The sequence below is a fragment of the Jaculus jaculus genome, chromosome 17 (assembly GCF_020740685.1).
Source record: "Jaculus jaculus isolate mJacJac1 chromosome 17, mJacJac1.mat.Y.cur, whole genome shotgun sequence".
NCBI lineage: Eukaryota > Metazoa > Chordata > Mammalia > Rodentia > Dipodidae > Jaculus > Jaculus jaculus.
In genome coordinates, this window is record NC_059118.1 from 32,337,315 (window position 1) to 32,349,872 (window position 12,558).

The window sequence follows — 12,558 nt, forward strand, 5'->3', positions numbered from 1 at the left end:
TAGTTGATAGTGTTTTTCTATGTCTTTGTTGATTTTGTCTGCGTACTCTATCACTTGCTATGGATTTGTTAATATTTCTTAAAGATTTATTAAAGCTTATTCATAGTTTTTGCAAATTTGCTATTATGTACATAAGTTTTTAGAATTGCTACATTCCTTTTTGAGATTATCCTGTTTATACTTGATAATAAGCTCAGTTTCAAAACTGCTTTATATGATACCAATATAAATACTATAGTCTTCTTTTAAAATTATTACTAATACATTCCTTAAAATTATTTCCAATTTTATTTTAATTTGTGTTACCATATGTTTATCAGGTTGGAGAGATGGCTTAGCGGCTAAGGTGCTTGGCTGCAAAGCTTAAAGACCTTGGTTTAATTTCCCAGAACCCACCTATGCCAAAAGCACAAGGTGGTGCATGCATCTGGAGTTCAATTACAGTGGCTGGAGGCCCTGGGGCACCCATTTCTCTCTCACTCGCTCACTTGCTCCAATAAATAAATAATTTTTTAACTTTATCTTAATATTCAAAGTGTATTTCTTATAGGCACCATATGGTTAGGTCTTGATTTTTTAATCAAATTTGATAATCCATATGCCTTTAATTGTCTTCTTAATTTTATTTTTACTTATTTGACAGAGAGAAAGTGGGGAAGAGAATGAACACACCAGGGCCTCCAGCAACTACAAATGAACTCCAGATGCATGTGCTACCTTGTACAACTGGCTTATATAGGTCTTGGGGAATGAAACTTGGGTTCTTTGGCTTTGCAGACAAGCACATTAATCACTAATCCATCCTTCCAACCCCTAAATTGGGGTTTTATATTATTTACATTTAGTGTGATTAGAATAGTTGTTTCCTCTCCATTCAATAATAATAATTGCACACATGTGTAGGCTTATTGAAATCACTGCACAGCCCCAACTGCTTCTCATCTTTGTAACTTATCCTTCTCTTTGTTTTTCACTCTCCTTTTTCTCTGCCACCCTAGCAAGGAACTGGATGTCAATTATCAGACTAAAGATATTATCTACAGTCTTCAGGAAACATTTTTAGCTCTTTCAGCCAAAGATTCAAGGAAAGCAAATTAGCTCTTCAGACTCTTAATCACCAAACATATACATGTAAACACCAGGCAGATCACCAAAGCACAGAAACAGACACTGAATAAATTGCACAGGCTACAGGTTTTTCAAAAATATTTTATTGTTCATTTATTTAAGAGAGAGACAGAGAGAAAAATAAGCCTATTAGGGCTTCTAACCACTGCAAACAAACATAAGATGCAATCACCATCATGTGCATTTGGTTTATGTGGGTTCTGGGGAGTAGAACCTGGGTCCTTAGGCTTTGCAGACAAACACTTCAATAGCTAAACCATCTATCCAGCCCTCAAAGTTTCTGTAATTTATTTTATTTTATTTACTTACAAACAGAGAGAGAGACTGAGAGAGAGAGAATGGGCCTGTCAGGGCCTCCAGACATTGCAAATGAACTCCAGATTCCTGCACCACTTTGTGCATCTGACTTTATGTGGGTGCTAGGTAATCAAACTTGGGTCACTGGGCTTTGCAGGCAAGTGTCTTAACTGCTGAGCCCTCTCAAGTTTTTTTTTTAAATATTTTTTATTTATTTATTTGAGAGTGACAGACACAGAGAGAAAGACAGATAGAGGGAGAGAGAGAATGGGCGTGCCAGGGCTTCCAGCCTCTGCAAACGAACTCCAGACGCATGCGCCCCCTTGTGCATCTGGCTAACGTGGGACCTGGGGAACCGAGCCTCGAACTGGAGTCCTTAGGCTTCACAGGCAAGCGCTTAACCGCTAAGCCATCTCTCCAGCCCTTTTTTTTTTTTTTTAAATATTTTTTATTTACCTCTCAAGTTTTTACGTGGTGCTTTCCCAGGCCACAGGTGGTTTCTTTATATGCATGTGCTGACCAAATGCTCTGCTGAGGACCTCTGGAGTTTTCCCATTCTCCCACGATGCCACTCTCTCCCTCTGGCCACTTGAGCCTCCCTGGAATTTCAGCTCCAAACTGTCAATCCAGGGATATCCCTAGACTCCACTTGGACTGATTCTCTTTGCACCGTGGCCTAGAGACTCATAAGGCAAAGTATTTACAAAGCTCAACTTGTTTATCTCATCTTTTTAGAGTCATCGTGTTGATTACCTGATTACAGTGTCTTATTTTATACATATTTCTGTTTATTTTATTTATGTCTCATTTCAGGCAAAAAGGACAATTTAGTGCCTATCCTTTCATCTTTCTAAGAAGAATTCTTCATCAACTAATTTTTCAATAGCATTGCCAAGGCAACTTGGTGGAACAAAATAATTTTGTTTTTTTGTTTTTTGGGTTTTTTTTGGGGGGGGTTGTTTGAGGCAGGGTCTTACTCCAGCCCAGGCTGAAGTGGAATTCACTATGTAGTCTCAGGGTGGCCACAAACTCACAGTGATCCATAAATCTGCATACACTCAGTAACAGAGCTTTGAAAGACAGGAAGGCAAACTGAAGAACTGAAAAGGGGAGCAGGCAACCTGAGAGATGCTGAGTCCTCTTTGAGCTACAGATAGAGCAGTCAAAGCAGTTGGTAAGAATGAAGAGGGCTTAGATAAGTTCAAAAATCTTGACCTGATTGACCTTCATAGGATAGGGTGTGTCAAACAAGTACTAAATTCATCTTTATTTCAAAAGACACAAAATCTGAAAATGAATTATATGCTATGCCATCAAGTGGTTATGATGACAAAGTTGTTATGCTTGTTTTACCACAATTAATTTTTAAACTTTTATTTCTTATGTATTAGTTTGTGCGTGTGTTTGTGTGTGTGTGCGCGTGTCTGTGCCAGAGCCTCTTGCTGCTGCTAATGAACTCCAGGCACATGTGCCACTTCACGTCTGGTTTTGTGTGGATGCTGTGGAATTGAACTCTAGGCTTGTAGGCTTTGCAGATGCCTTTAACTGCTGAGCCCTCTCTCCTGCCCCGCAACTTAAAATTTTTGGTGAGGAAAATCGGAGGTGAGTAGAATAGATCATTTCTGAGGCCTCCTCCAATACTGATGTTCTGTGGCTCCTTGAATTTTCCACCCACTCCCCAAACCAGGCATCCTCCTCCGGTTTGGATCGTGCCAAAATGGTTCTAAACTTCTCCCTTCGCCACTCCTGTTACCTCAGGCCTGAGCACGAGCTGGTGAGTGGGGCTTGACTTGCCCGCGCAGCTGTGGTTAGTCCCCTTGTTCTTCCATGTTCTCCAGGTGTCTTGGCTGGATCTAGAACAAAGCAAGCAGCTCTTGGGCTTAACACTCAGGCACAATCCATAAAAGTGAAAATGCATAAATTAGATTTCAGAAAAATTTACACCTTGACTCCATTAAAGACCTTGTTAAGAGGATAAAAGGACAAGCTACAGATTAACAAAAAGATTTGAAGATTACTTGACAAAGGACTAATTGAAGGAAACCCAAAGAGCTCTCAAAATTCTATGCTAAGAAAAATCAATTCAAAATGGACAAAAGACAAGAACGCTTTGCTGGAGAGAATATACGCAGAGAGACGTTCAACACTGGGGTAGGTCAAGGTAAAGCCGCAGGAGGTATCAGTGCACAGTTACTGAAATAGCTTGAAAACCTAGAGCAGAGGAACAATATCATATGTTGATGTAAACGTAAAATGCATAAAATGGTAGCATTCTTTGAAATTTGCCAGTCTTTAAAAAAAAAACTTAAAAATATGGGCTGAAGAGATTGCTTAGTGGTTAAGGCACTTGCTTGCAAAGCCTAAGGATCTGAGTTTGATCTCCCAGTACCTATGTAAAACCAGATACACAAGGTGGCCCATGCATCTGGAGGTTACTTACAGTGACCAGAAGCCCTGTCACAGCCTCCCCCCACTGTCTGTCTCTCTCATAAATAAGTAAAGTTTTTAAGAAGAATAAAAAATAAGGCTGGAGAGACTTCTCAGCACTCAAGGTGCTTGCTTACCTGCAAAGCCTAACAACCCGAGTTGGACTCCCTAGTACCCATGTAAAGCCAGAGGCACAGTGGCACATGGGGCCCTGGCGCACCTATTCTCTCTCTCTTCCCTACTTCTCTCTGCCCCTCTTCTATCTCTTTCTGCTTGCAAATAAATAAGTAAAAATATTCTAAAAGCATGAGAAGCAGCTGCGCCCCGCTGCGTGCAGGTCTCCGCGGCGGGTGCGCGTGGTCGGGACAGCTGCCGCTGGTCGCCTCTGAGTCAGGACGAGTCCGGCTCGGGTCCGCGCGGGGTTCTCTCTCATCTCGCTCGGCTGCGGGAAATCGGGCTGAACGACTGAGTCCGCGATGGAGAGAGAAAAGGAACAGTTCGGTAAACTCTTCATTGGGGGCTTCAGCTTTGAAACCACTGAAGAAACTTTGAGAAACTACTAGGAGCAATGGGGAAAGCTCACAGACTGTGTGGGTAATGAGGGATCCTGCAAGCAAAAGGTCAAGAGGATCTGGTTTTGTAACGTTCTCATCCATGGCTGAGGCAGATGCTGCCGTGGCTGCAAGGCCCATTCGATTGATGGGAGAGTAGTTGAGCCTAAACGCGCTATTGCCAGAGTCTGGAAAACCTGGAGCCCAGGTGACTGTGAAGAAGCTATTTGTTGGCGGAATTAAAGAAGACACGGAGGAGCATCACCTTAGAGATTACTTTGAAGAATATGGGAAAATTGATACTATTGAAATAATTACTGATAGGCAATCTGCAAAGAAAAGAGGCTTTGGCTTTGTTACCTTTGATGGTCATGATCCTGTGGATAAAATTGTATTGCAAAAATACCACACCATTAATGGTCATAATGCAGAAGTAGGAAAAGCACTGTCAAGACAAGAAATGCAGGAAGTCCAGAGTTCCAGGAGTGGAAGAGGAGGAAGCTTTGGTTTTGGAGATTCCCGTGGTGGTGGTGGTGGAAATTGTGGACCAGGGCCAGGAAGTAACTTTAGGGGAGGATCTGATGGAGATGGAAGTGGACGTGGGTTGGGGGACGGCTACAGTGGATATGGAGGTAGTCCTGGTTCTGGAGGAGGAAGAGGAGAAGATGGTGGTGGAGGGTCTGGATATGCCAACCAGGGTGGGGGCCGCGGAGGCGGTTATGACAGCTGTGGAGGAGGAAATTATGGAAGCGGAAATTACAATGATTTTGGAAATTATAACCAGCAACCTTCTAACTAGGGTCCAGTGAAGAGTGGAAACTTTGGTGGTAGCAGGAACATGGGGGACCGTATGGTGGAGGAAACTGTGGTCCAGGAGGCAGAGGAGGAAGTGGGGGTTATGGCGGGAGGAGCCGATACTGAGCTTCTTCCTACTTGCCGTGGGCTTCACTGTATAAACAGGAGAGGATGAGAGCCCAGAGGTAACAGAACCGCTTCAGGTTATCGAAATAACAATGTTAAGGAACCTCTTATCTCAGTCATGCATAAATATGCAGATATATGACAGAAGACACCAGAGCAGACGCAGAGAGCCGTTTTGTGAACGGATTGGATTATTTAATAACATTACCTTACTGTGGAGGAAGGATTGTAAAAAAATGCCTTTGAGACAGTTTCTTAGCTTTTTAATTGTTGTTTCTTTCTAGTGGTCTTTGTAAGAGTGTAGAAGCATTCCTTCTTTGATAATGTTAAATTTGTAAGTTTTAGGTGACATGTGAAACCTTTTTTAAGATTTTTCTCAAAGTTTTGGAAAGCTATTAGCCAGGATCATGGTGTAATAAGACATAACGTATTTCCTTTAGACATTTTAAGTGCATGTGTAGAGTTAAGAAGCTGTTGTACATTTATGATTTAATAAAATAATTCTAAAGGAAAAAAAAATTTTTAAATATTCTAAAAACAAACCTAAGGACTACATAGCAACTACTGAGCATTAATTCCAGAGAAATGAATATCTACAAAGACTCAAAACCCTGCACAAAAATATTTATATTAGGGATTGGAGAGATGGCTTAGCAGTTAAGGTGCTTGCCTGCAAAGCCTAAGGACCCATGTTCAACTCCCCAGGTCCTACAAATCCAGCTGCACAAAGGGATGCAAGCATGCAAGGTCACACATGCACACAAGGTTTCAATTGTAGTGGCTGGAGGCCCTGGAGCGCCAATTCTCTCTCTTGATCTAGTTCTAGCTCTCTCACATTAAAAAAAAAAAAAAAAAGGCCAGTGTGGATGTTTAAACAAACTGTGACACAACATACCACATGTGGTAGTTTGAATTAGGTGTCCCCCATAAACTTGTGTGTTCTAAATACTGGGTCCCGGGCTTCTGGCAGTTTGGGGATTGGAACCTCTTGGAGATGTGTTGTTGCGCCAGGTTTATGGGTATTATAGGCACCTTCCTCTTGTCAATGTTGGCACCCTCTCCTGCTGCTATTGTCCACCTTATGTTGGTCAGGAGGTCAGGAGGCGATGTCCAGCTTCTGCTCACGCCGTGTTTTCTCTGCCATCATGGAGTTTCCCCTCGAGTCTATAAGCCAAAACAAGCCCCTTCCTCCCATCAGCTGCTTTGGGTCGGGTGCTTTGTGCCAGCAAGGAGAACGGACCTGTACCACCACAGAACACTACCCAGCCATAAACAAAGACTAAGCATTGCTAATCAACAACCTGAATGAATCTCCAGAGAATTAGGCTGCCTGAGAGACAGTCCTCAAAGGTTAGATAATGTATAGCCTCATTGATATATCATTTGAAATTTTTGTGACTTTTTGCTTGTGTGTGTGCAATGTGGTATGTTTGGAACATGCACGTGTGTGTGCCCTTTCTATGTCTACTCCCTTACCCTCATTGCAGTAAGGTCCGCTTGTCTGTGGAGGTCCAAGTGGAATATGGGGTGAACAGCTCCATTACTCTTCTGCTTGGCCTTGTTTTGAGTCAGAGTCTCCTTTTACTAATTCTGCAGCTTGTGAAGCACCAAAGTTTCTCAGGTCTTTGCCGCCCTGCAGAATTACAGTTACAGGCACATGTGGCCATGCCCAGCTGCTTTACTTAGGAGCTGAAGATTTGAACTCAGGCAGTCTAAGGCCCCTTAGGACTCATGATTGCACAGGAAGCACATTTAACCACTGAGCCATTATCTCTGGCCCTGTGTAACTTTTTTGGAGGGAGGGGTTGAGGTGGGTCTCACTCTAGCTCAGGCTGAGCTGGAATTCCCTATGTAGTCTCAGGCTGGCCTCGAACTCACAGAGATCCTCCTACCTCTGCCTCCCTAGTGCTAGGATTAAAGGCATGCACCACCATGCCCAGATACTATATAATATTTTGGGGTTTTTTTTTGTTTAGTTATTTGAGAGCAATAGACAGAAAGAGAAAGAGGCAGATAAAGAGAGAGAGAGAGAATGGGCACACCAGGGCCTCCAGCCACTGCAAAAGCACTCCAGATGCATGTGCCCCCTTGTGCATCTGGCTAACGTGGGTCCTGGGGAATCGAGCCTCAAACCGGGGTCCTTAGGCTTCACAGGCAAGCACTTAACCACCAAGCCATCTCTCCAGCCCTGAGGTCCATTTTTAAAGGGAAATGAATATGGCCGTCAGATGGTGCAGCGCAGGAGTCCATGGTGATGGAATGTCCCGCGTCTTGTTGACTATAGTGCAGATGCCGCGTAGCATGGCTTTACGAGCTGTTTTCACTGCAGACACTGAGAAAAGGACACACTGGCTCACCTTGTATTATTTCTCACCACTGTGCACGAATCTGCAGTTATCTCACAATTAACAGAAAACGTGTGACTGGCAGACTCATGCAGTCAGCCTGCTTGTAAGTCTCCCTGGCATCATTGGCATAAGTCTCTCAACACTGGGCTCCCGCTTGGCTGGCTGTCTCCTTACCAGGGCTGGAAGCACCTTGAGGGCAAGCTGGTTTTCACTCCTTCTGCCTCCTCAGTAGCTGTGGGAAAGGGATGGGCTGAGCTGGGCTCAGCTAACTAGCATGGCCAACAGTCACACCACTGCCACCACCCAGCCCCTGGATGCAACCCGCACTGGGCTCAACACCCTGCCTAAGCCTCCTCTGTCTCTTGGAGTTTTTCTTCCTGAAGATTCAGAACTACCTGTGGAAAAACCCAAGTGACCGAGCCTGGGCCAAGGTTCCTGCCCTAGCCTGCAGAAGAGCAGAATGAACTGAAAGCTTAAATGTTCTGAGGCTGGAGTCCAAGTTCTGTCTCTACCACGCACTCCCGGCGGAGAACCCTCTACAGACAGGAATAGGGCTCTGATGCTAGGTGGCCAAAAAGAACCAACCAAAGGTGAGCCCAGAGTGGCTCCCGAGAAGGTGGAGACCTTGCCTGTGACTCCTGTTGGCCCTGGCTCACAGGAATGGGAATTGCTGCGTTCTTACATTTGCTTTTCAGTGTCTTTGTGAATGTAAGTCTCCTGCACGTTGGCTAACTATGCCTTAAACTGCTGGATGATGGAATGTAGAAAGCTCTACAACTTTGTATCTCCCTAAAAAGTTTCATTTCTCTCTTCCATCAGAAGTCCTTGGGCATGTCAGCTCAAGAGCCAATGTGCCACAAGGGGCAGTGCCACATTGCCCTCTGACAGCAGTTGCAACACAAAGCACAGGACAAAGTCAAGGCCTCTGTAGGAAGACCACTCCCATGGAGGCTGGCGCAGCCTCCTCCTGCATGAGAACAGCAACTGCATAGCCCACTACCTCAATTGAATTTTTTGTTCCTACTCATTGGCCTTCCCGAACATTCTCTTTTTCCCCAGAGGTTGGAAGTGTGTTTCCTGGAGCACTATGGAATAGACTAAAGCAAAATGATCACCCATGGCTCTCTCTAAAACTTATCATCCAGCTCCCTGTTTGTTTCTGAGAGTCTCACTCTAACTCAGGCTGCTTTGGAATTCACTGTGGAATTTCAGGCTGGCCTTGAACTCATGGCAATCCTACCTCAGCCTCCCAAGAGCTAGGATTAAAGGCCTGAGCCATCTCACCCAGCAGGTTCTTTTATCTTAAAATAAGTTCTAGCTTGTCTGGAGCCCTGTGACTATGCAGCATTTGAGGAAGTCAAACACCTTGTGTTTAATAATGAACCAGGGGCCACTACACCATGAGCATCTAGGAAAACCTCACTGCTTGCGGGACTCCTGCGGATAAGTTCCCACTGATGCTCTTTTCAGCCAGCCCAGTGGTGTATGCTGGGGAAGGGGTTGTGAGTGAGGATCTGCATGTGTCTGCAGGATGGGCAGAGGGAGAAAATATATACCTCCACTGCTCAACTAATGCCAGTGCTTCCTGCTCCATCCGATGCGCCTCTTTTTTAAAAAAAGAAAAAACTTTTTCTTAACAATTTCCATACATACAGACAATATACTCTGATTTTAATTCCCCTCCCACCATCCTCCCTTTACCCCCTCCTAAGTTCCCCCTCTACTGAATCCTTCTTTCCAACTAGAGTCTCTTCTATTGAAAGACAAGTGCCACATGTTTTCTCTCATATGTCTTCCTAACTGGGTCCATTTGACGTTTCTGCCACCCTTCTCAGGAGATGGGATGGGAAACCAGTGACCCCCACTGCTGCGGGGTTTCCTCACCCTCTGGTGAGAGGAATGTTTCTGTGCTGCGAATCTAACAGGAGGCAAGTGCTTTATACACAGTCGCCTCGGTTTTCCTTCACAATATCCACAGACAGAGGAATGTGTCCACCACACAGCAAAACTGAGGCTTAAGTATTTTTTATATATTTATTTAAGAAAGAAGCAGGGAAAGAGAGAGGGAGAATGGGTTGCCAGGGCCTTCGGCCACTGCAAACAAACTGCAAATGCATGTGCCACCTTGTGCATCTGGCTTATGTGGGTCCTGGGGAATCAAACCTGGGTCCTTTGGCTTCACTCCTTAATCACTAAGCCATCTCTCCAGCCCTTTTAAAAAAAATTATTTTTATAAAAATGGAGGTTTAGCCAGGAGTGGTAGCGCACACCTTTAATCTCAGCACTTGGGAGACAGAGGTAGGAGGATTGCCGTGAGTTCGAGGATTGCCGTGAGTTCGAGGCCACCCTGAGACCACATAGTTAATTCCAGGCCAGCCTGGACCAGAGTGAGACCCTACCTCAAAAAAACAAAACTAAAAGGAGGTTTAGAAACATGCCCAAAGTTCCAACTCAGTGACAGGTGGAGCTACGTCCAGTGTTAACACTGCACCAGACACTCGGCTAACTACTCCACATTGTGATTTCCTCTAGAAGAATGAATTACCCACAGCACTAGACGCTTCTCTCATCACTGTCCAAGAACACTTAACAGAAGCAACTTTAGGAAGCATTTATTTTGGCTCATGGTTTCAGAGGGTCACAGTCCATCACAACAGGGAGGGCAGAGTGGAGAAACCCCATGGGTGGCGGTGGTAGCACCAAGCCTAGGTCAGAGGAGGGCATAACCCCCCAAGGACCACTTCCTCCAGGTAAGCCCAAAGGTCCCACACCCTTAAAAAATAGCATCCCCAGCTGGGGACCAAGTAGTCAGACCCAGGATCCTGTAGGAGACATTTAATAGTCACGCTATTACACCCACACTCACCATGAAGCAGAGACAGCCAAGAGTCTCCTGTACCAGAGGGCAGGGCAAGATGTCCAAGCAGGTGGCTGACCCCTCGCCTCAGCCCCTGGCTCTGACGAACAACACACAGCTCACCCACTATGTTCCCCAGAACATTCTGCTCGCGGGAGATACATCACCCGAGTGGGAAGCTGTAATCTTAGGGGTTGTCGATGCAGAACAGCTAAGAAAACTTGCCACACAAACACAAGAACCTGAGCTACACCCCCACCATCCAGGTGAAAAGCTGGCCATGGTCATGCATTCCTGTAACCCCAGCCCTGGGGGGGGGGGTGCAGAAACAGTGATTTCTGGGCTCCCTGCTCAGCTAATCTAATAAAAAATTGGGAGCCCCAAATTCAATGAGAGACTCTACCTCGGGAAAACAAGACAAAAAAAAGAAGACACCTGACATCTTCCTTTGGCTGCACATGTATGCACGATTGCTATGCATCTGCACACACGCACACAGACGCACACACACGGCACACATACACTATACCAATAATAATAAAATAAAAAACACGATATCTGAAAGGATAGAGAGATAGCATAGCTGGTAAAGTGCTTGCTACATAATCATGAGTTCAGACCGCCTAGCACCCACTTGAAAGCTAGATCCAGCCAGGCATGTGGTGCAAGCCTTTAATCTCCATCTCTGCACTGGGAAGGCAGAGGTAGGAGGTTCACCGTAAATTCAAGGCTATCCTGAGACTACAGAGTGAATTCCAGGTCAGCTTGAGCTAGAGTAAGACTCTACCTCAAAAAACTAAAAAAGGAAAAAAAAAAAAATCTAGATCCAGTAATCCCAAGGCTGGTAGATGGAGACAGCACCCTTGGGGCTTGCTGGTTAGCTAGTCTAACTGGATCACTGAGTTCTAGGTTCAGGGAGAGGTCCTGTCTCAAAAAATAAGATGGGGGGATGAAGATATGGCTTAGCGGTTAAGGCACTTGCCTGCAAAGCCAAAGAACCCAGGTTCAATTCCCCAGAGCTCACATAAGCCAGATGCACAAGGGGCACATGCGTCTGGGGTTCGTTTGCAGTGGCCAGAGGCCTGGGCATGCCCATTCTCCCCGCCCCCCCACCCCACCCCCCCCGTTGCAGTCAGGTCCACATTGCTGGTAGAAATCACCCAACCAAGAGCAGCTTGTGGGAAAAAAGAGTTTTATTTTGGCTTACACTTTGAGGGGGAAGCTCCACGATGGCAGGGGGAAACGATGGCATGAGCAGAGGGTGGACATCACCTCCTGGCCCGCATAAGTGGACAACAGGAACAAGAGAGTGTGTCAAACACTGGCATGGAGAAACTGGCTATACCACCCATAAGCCCGCCCCCAACAATACACCACCTCCAGGAGGCTTTCATTTGCAATTGCCATCAGCTGGGGAACCTAACATCCAGAACACCTGAGTGTATGGGGGGACAACTGAATCAAACCACCACACTCCACCTGCTGATTTCTCTCTCTCAAATAAATAAATGAAAATAAGAAAGTAAGATGTGGAACAATGAGGAAGATGTTCAGTGTTGACCTCTCATTTGTACACATATGCATATGCACCTGCACACACGTGTACTCACACACACACATATGCATACACACACCACATGCACATTCACATGTAAAGACTGTGTAACTTGTATAAATTCATAGCCTCTTGGAAAGTCCAACGTTTGTCCTTATATAGCAGGAGGATGCCCTCAACAAGCATTGCCACTTTCCCCCAGCATGCCATGCGTCTCAACAGAAAGGGTCTCGGGACATGTTGCTATATGTGGAGCGAGGGCTCATTGCAGACACCTGTGTAGCCCAGCTTCTATCTCTTCTCTGTGCCTTAGTGACCAGCCTCCTGCGCCCAGTGGCCTTCCTCTAACATGGTTCTGCTGGCTGTGGTGGTTTCAGGAAGGTCAGGAGAGTCCTTCAGGAAAAGATGGGCTCTAAGCCGGGCGTGGTGGCTCACGCCTTTAATCCCAGCACTTGGGAGGCAGAGGTAGGAGGA

At 45.4% G+C, this 12,558-nt stretch overlaps 1 pseudogene; it reads left to right on the forward strand.

Moving 5' to 3' along the window:
• The first annotated feature begins 4,328 nt into the window (after positions 1–4,328).
• LOC101611498 lies at positions 4,329–5,324 on the forward strand (annotated as a pseudogene).
• Positions 5,325–12,558: the final 7,234 nt, after the last annotated feature.